Raw genomic sequence first — 13,040 nt, 5'->3', positions numbered from 1 at the left:
TAGGGAGTCCTCAGGTGGCGCCACCTCATGGTGGGCTACCTTTATGAAAAATAAAATAAAAAATAAAATTTGAAGCCAAGTGGAGTCCTGGAATGGTGCCACCTCAAAAGGTGTTTGACACATGTCAGAAGGACAGAGCAGTGGGCTCAGAAGGCACCACCTCAGAGGAATTTGAATTTTGCTTTTTCTGGTGAAAGGAGATCTGGACATGTGGCAGTCCAGGATGGTTCCAAGTGTCAGCCTGCTGGTAAGGTTCTTCAGATGGCGCCACCTCAGAGGAGAATTCGAATTTCAAATGGAGGTTGGCCCTGGAGGAATGGAGGGTGGACATGTGGCGCCACCTCAGGGTGGTTCTTACAATGCCAGGTGGCAAGAGGGAGGAAAAGGAGGGAAAGGACATGTGGCGCCCTCTTAGGTCATCTGGAAAAATCAGAGCTCAAGATTTGTGCCACCTAGGCTTTGTTTGAATTTTGAATGGTTTGCTTTTTCTGAAGAAAGCCAGGATTGACATGTGTCTCCTACTTTTCTGAAAGAAGTAGGGAGAAGACATGTGTCCTCTACTTTTTCTGAAAGAAGCAGAGAATGACACGTGGCAGAGGGAAGAGAAGGTGGGCCAGGCCATGTGGCGCCATCTCAGACAACCTGGAAAAGGTAGAAGTTCAGGATATGCGCCACCTATGAGGAGTTTTGAACTTTTGAATTCTAGTTTTTCTGAAGAAAGCAGAAAACGACACATGGCGTCTACTTTTTCTGAGGAAATGAGAGCTTGCCACGTGTCCTCTGCAGGAGACACTCCAGATGGCGCCACCTCAGAGGAGACAAGCCTGCCTTTTCTGTAGGAATTTAGGAGTGACACATGTCTCCTACTTTTCTGAGAAAAGTAGGGAGAGACATGTGTCAGACTACTTTTCTAGAAGGAGGGAGAGGTTGACACGTGTCCTCTGCAGGAGACACACTTCAAATGGCGCCACCTCAGAGGAGACAAGCTCCACTTTTTCTAGACAGGACAACCTATGACACTTGGCTTCTCTTGGTAGTCTTGGAATGACACATGGCACCTAACGCACGGCAGATACATGGGATGACATGTGGCGGCTTCTGAAGGTAGCCCCACACTGACACTTGGCATGGAAATGGGAGGAGAGAGAAAAGACAAGTGGCACCAATCCAGAGGACAAGGCTCCTATATTTTTGGGTTTTTCAAAATTCAAATTTTCATAAGAAAAGCTTGTGTGACACCACCTCAGTGTGGGTCCCACATTGCTTCTTTATTGAAATAAGGATAAAACAACTTCTTTTTGGAATTTTCATAAAATCTGGACTAATGGGCAAAACAGGAATTTTGGAAAGAGTTGGTTCTTGTAGGGCGATTTTGTAAAAGAAAGATATTTGAAATAGTCAAAAGGGCAAAATCTGAGGTGAAGTGGCTGAAATCCATATTGAAAACTATCCAGATCGTTTTCCTGAGAAAATATTTTGAAATTCAGAGTCCTGGGGGTAAAATGGGAAGAATTGATAATTTTGAAGACCCAGGGTTTTGAAATCAATTTTGAAAAGAGTTGAAATTCTAATCTGGATTGAAAATTTTGAAATCAAGAGTTCTGGACCTCGAAATGACATGCTGTGCAGTGCAGTGATTTGAAATGCTCATGCAATGATATGCAATGTCATGTCTTATGAAATGCAATCTTGAACCAAGACTCTGGAGATGTCTGTCTCCTGCCAGGAGTAAAATCTTGAATATCTGAGATAAAAATAGAGAAAAATTGAGAGTTTCAGATGAAATTTGGACTTTTGCAAGGTCCGGGCTCAAAAAATGACCATTTTGCCCTCCAGCGATTTCAGAGGCTGGATGTTGATGCTTGGTGGAAATGTTGGGGGAGGTGAGTGAAATTTTGGGGTGTTTACAAGCATGAGTATGTATGAAGAAATAAGGTAAATACAACTGGAGAAGGTAAGTAGACACAACATTGCTACTGTGAAGATGTGAACATGGGCTGGAGCATAGAGGTGCTGTGAAAGACTGTGTAAATGGACATGCTGGGCTGGTATACAGTGTATAGAGGTGTGGTGAAGTGAAAAAAATGGGTAACAGTGCAAATGTTGGTGTGAAAGTATGGTTGAACAGTATATCGTTGGGCATGGAGGCATAAATGGAGTAAGAAGTGATGAAAGTATGGTGGTGAAGTGGAGATAACAGCTGATGGATACAATGAATGGTGTTGTGACCCTGTGCAACAGTGAACAAGACAGATGGTAAGTATGTACAGGAAATACAAGAAATGTGTACAGGTGGAGTGCAGTGGGATGGCTACAGCAATTGCAGGAAATGGAACTGATGATAGGCGATGAGCTGAATCTAATAAGGCCATGACTACTAACAGAAAATGCTGTGAAATGCAGGTGTTATGTGCAGCGTGGAGAAAAATATAAACTTCATGATGATGGTATTGGCAGGGGCTTGTGTTAGGTGAACATATAACAATGAAGGGGAGACTGTGCATAAGATGTTACCTGTGAAGAAGTGAACATGGTGTAGCTGCTGTAGGGATGTTGGTGGTAGTGGTATGTAGATGGGTAGTATGCTATAGGAGGTGCTACAACCAGTGCTGTGTATAATGTGGTATTATAAGCACAATGATAGCAAGTATAACAAAGTGATGTGCTGCAAACACTAAGTGGCAATGCGATGTGGTTGTGATGACGAATGTAACTGGGGGTGTGAAGAAGCTTATGAAGGTGATGGTATAGGCGCAGAACATGTGTGTACAGTGCATGCAACAGATAATTACAGCAGAAAATGGTATACTGCAGCAACGATATTTTTTGGAGATATGGAACCCCATGGGCCTTTGACTTAATTTTGATGTTGCAACCACAGAATCAACCAGGGAAATTCCTGAATTAGCTATAGGAAGAAACTTCCTGAATAGTAGTGGAAATCGCATAAATTGGGTTAGATCTTTCAATAAATATTAGACCTTCTTGCGATGCTTTGTACATTGCCTTCCCTAGACCATTCACGTAAGCTTTTGTATGAACACTTAGTGATATTGTCTAAGAAAGTCGACCTTTAATCTCAAATCTCTGCCACCTCGGAGGGGCAATACTTTGATGAGAGTTCCAACTTCTCGAGTGCATCCATCATTGCTGTCACTCTTGTATTATATTCTGGATATGATTCCCAGATCCTCCTGGTCGGGGTAGTTTTAGTGTGGTTCCTTTTCCCTTTCCAAGTCCAACTGCCTCCCCTTTATCAGTACCAGAATAACTTCCATTCTGACAAAGAAGTTACCTGGATCCTCATAGAATGCATTGCTTGTTCTATTCCACGGTGAATATTAAAATCTACTGTAAGCACTCATTTTCAAGCCATGTTGGTATTGGTATATGGTGGGAAAGATGATCACAAGTGATATGAAGGAATGAGTGATGGTATGTAGGGAAGGGGATGCCGTGGGGTCTGTGTAAAGGTATGCACATGAAACTCAAACGAATATGCTGTGAACAATAGGGATGCAGATTGGAAATCAGAGGAATACAACACATTGCTATGAAACATGATGAAGCCTTATGGATATTATGCAAATGACCACAAATAACAATACACTGAAGATAAAGAGAATGTGATGAAAATGTAGATCATGGTACTAAAAAAAAATGCAGGGTGTAAATGTTGTATGCAAAACACTCAACGTGACAAGAATCTAAACATACAAATGAAGGTGTTCTAATCAAAACCCGACGATTTGAAACAGAGGGATAATAGGTTCAGATGATCCCATGCTAATGAAAGAAGCATGAATGGCTATTATCTGCAAGTAGTAATGAAATACATAGGATCGTGACTGAACAACTTACAGAAAAATATGTCTCGTAGCATTCATCGATCTGGCACTACATTTGGACAGGGAGATGCTATCTATGATAACTCGCCAAGATCGCAGAGAACATAGCTAACCAACAAACAATATTACAGCATATACCAGACCATTCTCTCTCTACATCTTCTTATATATTTGATTTCTCAAACTATTTAAGATGTTAGAAATGCAGATAAGCTTCTACTCATGATTCTATTAGCCGAAAATCCACGAGCCACATCAAGCGAAAACTACAACATATATAAAAAAAAAAATTGAAGATAAATACTACACACCTCACTCACCTCAATACGACCTTTGGGAATCTGTGAATTGTCACATATCAAGAGATGAAATCAATCGAAATTTCATTTAAACAAATGGACAAAATGTAATCAAATCCTATTGAGGTTTGAAAATCAAGTGCCGAATAGACAATCTTATATAAAGCCACAGAGGTAAATGAAAAATCCAAAATGAGAAAAGAGAAACATGATACGAAAACAAAGGGGATGTACCGAACGAATTAACATTCTAATTGAATGAGCATAAAGAAATTTTAGAAAAAAAAAGAAAAATAAAATGTTGGAATCAGGTCATTCCGTAGATCTTGCCATTAGTAAACCGATTCTACTATATGTAGATCGATATTACAGAGGGGCTTGCAAAAAAAGAAAGAAAAAACTCAGTGTTTCAGAATGAAAGAAAGAAGTGAAGAAAACCCTTACCGTGGCTCTACTGTGGGATTCGTCTCCGTGTTATTGCAGGGACTCTGAAGACCGGAGGAGAGCTCTTTCCTCTTTTCGTTGTGAGAATTTTCTTTCTTAAAAAGAAAACAAAAGAAGAAGGAGATGGATGATGCTAGCAATCGATAATGATGGAGTGAGCTGAAGCGATCAGGAGGGGAAACCGATTGAAGGGGTCAATGGATGGTTGATGTTAATGGGATGAAGACCGATCAGAGAAGAGGAAAGGAAGGATAGACACCGAATGAGGAATGTGATCAATTCCCCCCCCCCTCTTCCCCTTCTCGATACCTTCTTTTATAAGCCCTCAAAGGATCGAGAGGGCGGTTTGGAGATGGACGGGAGAGAAGGAGGATCGAGGCAATGCCCTCCATCGCCTCTCCCTGTTATTCCTTGCAACGGCAAGTCGTTGGAATTTTTTTGAATTTTCAAAAGTATGGTTTCTTTTTAAGAATTTTTTATAAAAATGGTTTAAGATGAGGTTTTCAGGAAAATTAACTTTTAAATGCTTCTAAACCATTTGTTTTTCTCGTAGTTTTTTTTTTCAATTTTTTTGGTTTTTTATGTTATCTTTCATTTTTTTGCATTTTTAGAATAAAATCCTAAAGTTTTACGAGAAAACAAAGATTAAAAACTATTTTTTTTTTGTATTTTTGAGAAATATTTACAAAAGAATGTTTTTTTGAAAATTCAAGGCTATTTTGGGGAAATTTCTTCAGAAAATGGGTTTATATCCCGATTTTTAGGAAATATTCGAGGTTTTAACATCGAACTGAGAAATATAGGGTCGTGGATCTCAGAGGATGTCGGATGAACTGCCCGAGCCTTTCAAAATCATTTTTGGTATTTTTGTAGTTTTAATTTGGAAATTGGACAACGAGGCTCAGATTAGGATTTAAAACACTGGGTTTGGATCCTGAATTGAGTTTGAATATATCAATATGGAATTCAATCCAGAAAATCTGAAGAATGACTGAAATTTAGCTTTGGTTTTCTTAGAAGATGCGGCCAGGGGCAAAAAGGTCATTTTTATAAACCCTTGAAAAATTTGGGGTGTTCACAAAGTATCAGTATTAGCATTTGAAATTTCTACATATAGTTTTCTTTTATTAAAAATCGTGCTTCATAAATTCATTCTTAATTTTCTGTTTTGTTTTTTCTTATCATGCATCGCAATGTGTACATTGAAATCATATATGTGTTTACAGTTGCCGGATTTCAGCATAAAACATATAGAATTTAATCAATCGTCTGGATTGATTCTCATCTTCTTTACAGATTGATCGATCATCTGGATCGATCACTCTGTTTTTTAAGCAATCTAACTGTGCATTTACACTGATATCCATCAGAAAATGGAAATCCACCGGCAATCTGGTTGTGCTTCTCATTGATATCAATAATCTTTTGCTTGAATCCTTTGCTTGAATCATTTTGGATCCACCGTAGATAGATAACTGGATATCTGAATCAATATCATAAGAAGACGATAATTTTTTATTCAGAATCCTGTTAATTGGCGTGACTGAAATCTGATGTCCGGAAAGTTTCATTCCCAAAGTCAATCGGATTTACAGAATCAATCGGAGGCTTGGATTGATTCCGATTTGGCAAAAATCTTGTAAGGTTCTGATCTCATTGAATTGAGCCAAATAAATCTTGATCGATAATCCGATTGATTATCATCTGACTTCCGGTGAGTGAAGCCCAGCCTGAATGAGTTTTTCCGGTGATCGATTGTTGGAGTTTGATCGACCAGATGTCTGAATCAATTCTAGTTTGTCAGAAATGTGTTAATGTCTGATTTAATTGCAGATCAATGGAATTTCGATCGATTGAATTCCAATAATCATCTATCTGAGTGTTGATCGACTGGTGATTACTGTTTTCCGGCGATGATCTGGATTATTTGAAAATCCGGCGAGTATTGTGTCCAAAGCCATCGGCTGGATTGATTTCCTGTATCAATCAGAGAAAGGGAGTAATTCTAGCCGATTGAATCTCCTTGATCTCTATCAGTGGCTGGAATCTCTTGCTTAAGCCAGATTCACTTCATCGTGGAGAGCATTTTCAAATTTTTTTTAAGCCATAGTGAAATTCACTAGTTATGCATTTTCCAGCGAGAGTGTTATTGTTGGAGTGTTGACTTAAGGTAAATGTTGAGTTTTGGCAGTGCGTGTACCTGATTTCTAGTGAATGGACTGAGTTAACTAAGGTTTTTCTGATCTCTCTTGATCAAGGTTAACCCCAATTAATCAGTAAGTATTAAAGTTGATCGGTACCTCATAGTTGTCATGAAATTGCCTTCTGGATTGCTCTACAACAGAAGTCAGTTATTGGTGGTTATGTTGTGGATCGGTTAAACTGGATATCTGGATCCAGTTTAAGTGCTGAGCTATGATCATGTATATATTTCAAGGAGAATTAACATTAAAATATGCATGATTTTATGAAAAAAATGTTTTAAAAACCCAAGTTTATGCTAGTTTTCGTTAAATGAGCTAAAATGATTTCAAAACAGAAAATGTGTGAAAAATAGCTTTATTTGTATATTTTAGTACATATTTTAATTCACATATTAACATAGTAGTTTAGTTTTAGTTTTTATTAAAAAATAAAAATAAAAAAAATAAAAAAATAGAGAAAATAGTTTTATATTGTTAATAAAATCATTTTAAGTGTTTGTCTTTTTAGAAAAGAAGAAAAAAATCAAATATCAATATAAATAGTTAGAATAGTTTTATTTTGAGTTTCTTTATAAATAAATAAGTTTTGTTTTTAACTTTTGAAAATTTTCTAATAAACCATAAACCGGTTTATACGGTTTTTGAGTTTTAAAAAACTGAAAAAAAATAATAATAGCAAACCGGCTTGAACCGGTTTGCATTTTTTAAAACTGATTTTTTTTTGTTACAAACCGGTTCTAGCCGGCTTGGGGTTTTTAAAACCCACGAATTGAAAAAATTTCAGTGTCTCCCCTGTACGCCTTAAACCGTTTTCCCTCTTCCCCTCTTTCCTCTCTTCCCTCTTTTCTCACCTTCCTCCACCATCACCGGCCCTTTCCTTGCTCCTTCTTCCCCTTCTCCCTCTTTCTCTATTCAATATTCAGCCGGTGGTGGTGGTGGATCTTCAGTCCGGCGACTGGCGCACGGTGGAGGCCATTCTCCTCTAACCCCTCTGGTACGGTAAGTTCTGCAACTTCATCTACTTCTTCATCTTCTTCTTCTTCCTCTTCAGATTCAGATCTTCTTCTTCTTCTTCTTCTTCTTCTTCCGCTGATTCCTCATCTGCATCTTCTTCTTCTTCCATTAATTCTGTGTAAAACAGAATAAAAAAAACCAAAAAAAAACAAGAGAAATAAAAATAAAAATAAAAATATAAATCGAATTAGGTATTAAGCATTTGTTTTTCTGTTTCTTGTATTAAGCATCGGCAAATTGGTTCAACCGATTCTGTCCTTCTGCATTTGTTTCAGAAAAAACAAAAAGAAAAAAAAAATCTCGATCATTGTTGTTTCTAATTTTTTTTTAGTTGTTTAATTGATTGATTCCTTCGTAATTCTGTTTACTATAATCTTCTTTGTTTGATAGTTCGTTATTTTCCTGTTTTGATTTTCTAATTTTTCTTTAGTTTTCAGTGTGTGTTTGAATTCCTGATTCATTAGTTTTCTTTCATCTTGTAATTTAGATTTTCTGTGTGTAATTTGTAATTCTGAATGTTTTGACCTTTGATTTTCTGATTTTTCTGTTTCACTTCGATTCATTAGTTGTTTTGATTTGATTTCTTGTTTTTTTTAATCCTGTTTTCATGTTTAGCATAGATTTGAGTTTGATTTTTAATCTCTTGTTTACTGTCATTTTTTTTTTTGTTTTCATTTACAAGTTTCACTGTTTTCAGTTCAGCAATGTTTTGTTTGCTTTCATTTCAAGTATGAATTTTAGTTTAGTTTCCATTTCTTTTACTTTCCTGTTAATTGCTTTTATGTTTTGCTTAATTCAATCTGATTTTTAACTACTTGTGTGTTGATCTTAATTTTCTTATTTTTAACATTCATTTCATATTTGTCATTTCCTGTTTGTAAACGATTCAATTCATGTTTTGGTTACATTCATATAGCTTAGTTTTCATATTCAAGTTCTTGTTCTTTTTACATTCTGATGTTCTGATTTTTCTTCATTTCCTGTTTACAACTCAATTCCTGTTTTCATCATTTCAATTCTAGATAATATTTTGTTCTCATTTTCCAGCTATCAACATTCATTTTAACTCCTTGATTTCTTGTAATCCTGTGTTGCTTTACATTACAATTTCAAATTTTCTTTATTTTACAAGTCAATTCCCTGCTTTTAATTTTTCCTTCATTTTCCTATTTTTGTTAAGTAAATTGTTAGTTAAGTAAACTGTTAGTTAAGTGCTTGTAATCAGTTAGTTAGATTTCTTTCATATTTCTAGCATGTAATTAGTAATTTTTTAGTATAGTTTTACTTCTATCTCTTGTACTGCTCGTGTTCTTTTGATTTGTGCAGGATAGCACAGGAGTGGAGCTGAAGCCATTACGTGACATGAGGAAGCGAAGAGTAGAAGCTTCTTTTTACTTTTCAGTTTAGAATTCGGAATTTAATTGGGTTTGTAAATATTGCACTTTACGCCCTCTGCGAAGGGTATTCATTTGTTGTAATAGATAGTTGTTTTTACTTTACTCGAACATTTTACATTTTAATAATATGGAAAACTACAACAGCCATCTCTCATTCGCACCTTCGATCGCCCTGGGACCTCCCTCCTCCGTTCATCCTCAACAGACTCTCCCCTCTCTCGAAGGCTCCCCTCTCTCGAAGGCTCCCCTTTCCCCTTTAAAAGGAGAGCACGCAGGTGAAATAGGGGGGACTCCAGCCAGCATCAATCCATTCGCATTGATCTTCACTAGAGACTTTACCTCGAACCATCCATGGGCTTCTTGATCAAGCCTCCTTCTCTCTTTTCTCGATCAGAAAAGAGCTTAAGACAGAGACGGAAGAAAAACTCCTTCTGACCCCTGCAAAGAAATCAAATAACTCTTTTGGTTCTATAAATGCCAATCTAGATGGACAAGTATTAATCTGGTTGTGGGAAGGTAAGGGAAGTCCTGCAATTCAACTGGCCTGCAATTCAACTGGTAAGTCTGAGGACGCCAATCCATTGTTGGTATTTGACAAATAAGACACTATGCATGTGAATTGTGAAACATATATGTGGCCTCACGTCTATCTTTAGTATTATTGTCATTCATTTCATATACTGTGTATGCCCTCTCCCATCAACCCCATACCTGTTTACCAAACATATGGAGATTGTAATACTTTGTTGCCTCTGATCTTTGTTTTATCTGCTTTTATCTGTTAAATTTTGAATCCTCTGCACTCCTACAGAGTTACATTGCACATTGTGGCATATACCTCAAGCTTTTGTTTGTAACATTGGGACCATTGCCCCACTAATAGAAGAGTTGGGATTCTCAAAAAAAAAAATGTGTGTTAAAGGGAGGACTGATTCTGAAAATCTTGAAGTGGGCAAGTTGCGCATAGTCTCTCGCAGTAGGATCTGCTCATACCAGTCGAGCCAGACTGGACATTTTCAGCAAATTGTTTGCTAAACCACTCTATTAACTTTTGTGAATATTGAGCAGGTGTTAACAAGTGGTGATTGTACAGTGTTTCAAGCCCCTGTGAATCGATTTGGCTCTTGTTTCATTTGATTTGTTTTGATCACCTTGGATTTAGCATTCATATAGCATGGATGAACTGATGGTTCGATTCATCCCAGTTACCTGGGGGTCCTGGTTATTTCACTTCGCCACACATAAAAGAGATATGCATGTCCGGGGTGAACTGATGACCTAGTATAGGTCATTTTCCAATGGGTTCATTATAACCCAAGAGGTCTGATTTGGAGTCCCTGGAGATATATGACATGGTCATGACATACTGAGTTATATTGGAATTCTGTATAATATGAATTTTTTTTTTCTTACAATTCACGTTCCCTTTGTTTCTGCTGGAGATTATTGAAGTATGGTGTGGGGCCAACTCGCAGCACAGTGTATAGTCTTTTTACAGAAAGTCTGTTTGCTAATTAATCTTGCGATATTGGGCGCCATTTGTTTTCAAATAAGACTTATAGTGTTGAGTCATTAATCCATTATTGCAATGCCATATTTGTAGTCATAGCATCCATCTTTTCCTCTCTTTTATCCCATACCTATACACCTCCCAGCATGTTATATGTTACCAGTATCACTCATATAATATTCAGCATCATCAACCATGTCCGTCACTTTCATCCACCTTCACTCTCACACTCTCATCATTCTCACTGCTATAGCACAACACCTGCTGTAATTTTTTTTCCTACAAAATGAATTTCATTTGGTAAAACTACTTTGTGAGTACATTCTTCAAAGCATATTTTGTCAAACATCCATGTTCCTGTTGCAACCACAGCATGGCATTAACCACTCAGCATAGCACCTTTTCCCCCTTCAGCATACTCTTCACCTGTGCATACTCAAAATACACTTCAACACAATGTCAAAATTATGACAGCTGTATCTGTTATACAGTCTTTCCTTCATTTTTTTTTAACATTCACTACTGTCAATCTCTGTATAACATTCATATTTATACAATGTTGCATGTCTGTACCACGCCCTGTTAACACATTAGCATGTTCCATCTCCTCCCCCATTAGCTCCTTTCACAAACAGTTTGTGGGTAAGTACAAATCCTCTTACATGGGCATCTCTTTATAACACCTCCCATTTTGTATAGGATATAATACTTTAGGTGAATATATATGTATATATTTTCCTTTAACCTAAGGCCGTGCATATCTTACCCATGTAGATGATCACTATGCTCATTCTAGACATCCACTTTGCCATTAGTTTAGGACATTATGCGTATAATCCTCTCTGTCACCCCACAGCATGTACATGGATATCATATGTCAATGAACATTTTCTGCTTAATATAAGTCTCACAAACAAACATGATCCTTGTATATATCTGGATATTCATTTTCCTACTAGTTTAGGAATCATTTTACCATCTAGCTGGGATGCATTAAACCCTTCATGAATTCAGAATAGATATATAAATCATGTGCACACAATATGATGTTTTCTTTGTATATATATCTTTTTAGTTGAACTAACCAGTTGTTTTGCAGGAAATATGTGGAAAATGTCATTATTTGGGATTTGTATTTTCAAATTTTAAATATTGTAATAAGTTAGATCTTAATGAGAATTTACGTTTCCTGTTCTAGATTAGAATGAATGAGCATGAGAACATTATGAATTATTTCCTTCATATCATTCTTTTCTCTTCACAAATGGGCACACGAATGGCACGTGCACCATTTCGTAAGAGGTAAATTAATTTTAAGTTAATGATTTACATCAACGGCCATATTCGGGATGTAAACATGACTTATGATTTTTATCTTTTACGAAATAACACTGGATCTCTTTTCAAAATTCATCATATTTTCCATAAATATTTTATTCTTTTATCAGAATTTAACTTAAAATTAATTCAAAATATATACCAATGACCATAGTCAGGGTATATTGAGAGTTAATTTCATTTTAAATTCTATAAAAAGCACCAAATGTGTTTCATTCTTCACCTGAATTTAAATATAGATTATTATATATTACATTCAATAACCATAGTCAAGGATGTATTATATCTTCAATCTTATTTTAATTCATTTAAAGAATGGAATAGCTTTTCAAAATCCAATTTCAAAATTTTAAATTCATTCATCATTTAGGATAGAATTGCATCATATTTTTAAATTTCTTTTTCATAAATCCAAGTAATTCTTTTCTTCATTTCTCAGATCAAATCCTATTCATAAATTCAAATTCAACTTTCTCAAAAGGATTCAAGAATTCAATTTCAAGGTCCCATTTGACATTAAAACTTCAGAATCATCTTGTATTTCAAATTCCAAATTCTATCTTAAATTCAAAGTCCAATTTAACTTTGAAATTCATTTGTATATTCAAGATTCAATTTCTAAAATTCATTTTTCAAGTTCAATTTAAACTTGAAAGTTCTTGATTCATCTTCTAAATTTAACTCCAAATCCATTTTAGGATCCAGGATTCAACACTCATATTGGATCTCAGACTTCAGATCCAATTCCTCTTTAGGATCCAGACTCCAATCTCACTTTGGATCTTAGACTTCAGATCCAATCCCATTTTAGGATCCAGAATCCAAATCCACTTTTGGATCTCAGACTTCAGATCCAATTTCCTTATAGGATCCAGAATCCAATTTCCTTATAGGATCCAGAATCCAATTTCACCTTGGACTTCAGACTTCAGATCCAAATCCATCTTAGGATCCAGAGTCCAACTCTACGTTGGATCTCAGACTTC

This window comes from Nuphar pumila, chromosome 4, assembly GCF_984573655.1.
Source record: "Nuphar pumila chromosome 4, dmNupPumi1.hap1.1, whole genome shotgun sequence".
Taxonomy (NCBI): domain Eukaryota; kingdom Viridiplantae; phylum Streptophyta; class Magnoliopsida; order Nymphaeales; family Nymphaeaceae; genus Nuphar; species Nuphar pumila.
The sequence above is the reverse complement of the archived record's forward strand: the minus strand, read 5'-3'. Positions refer to the sequence as shown.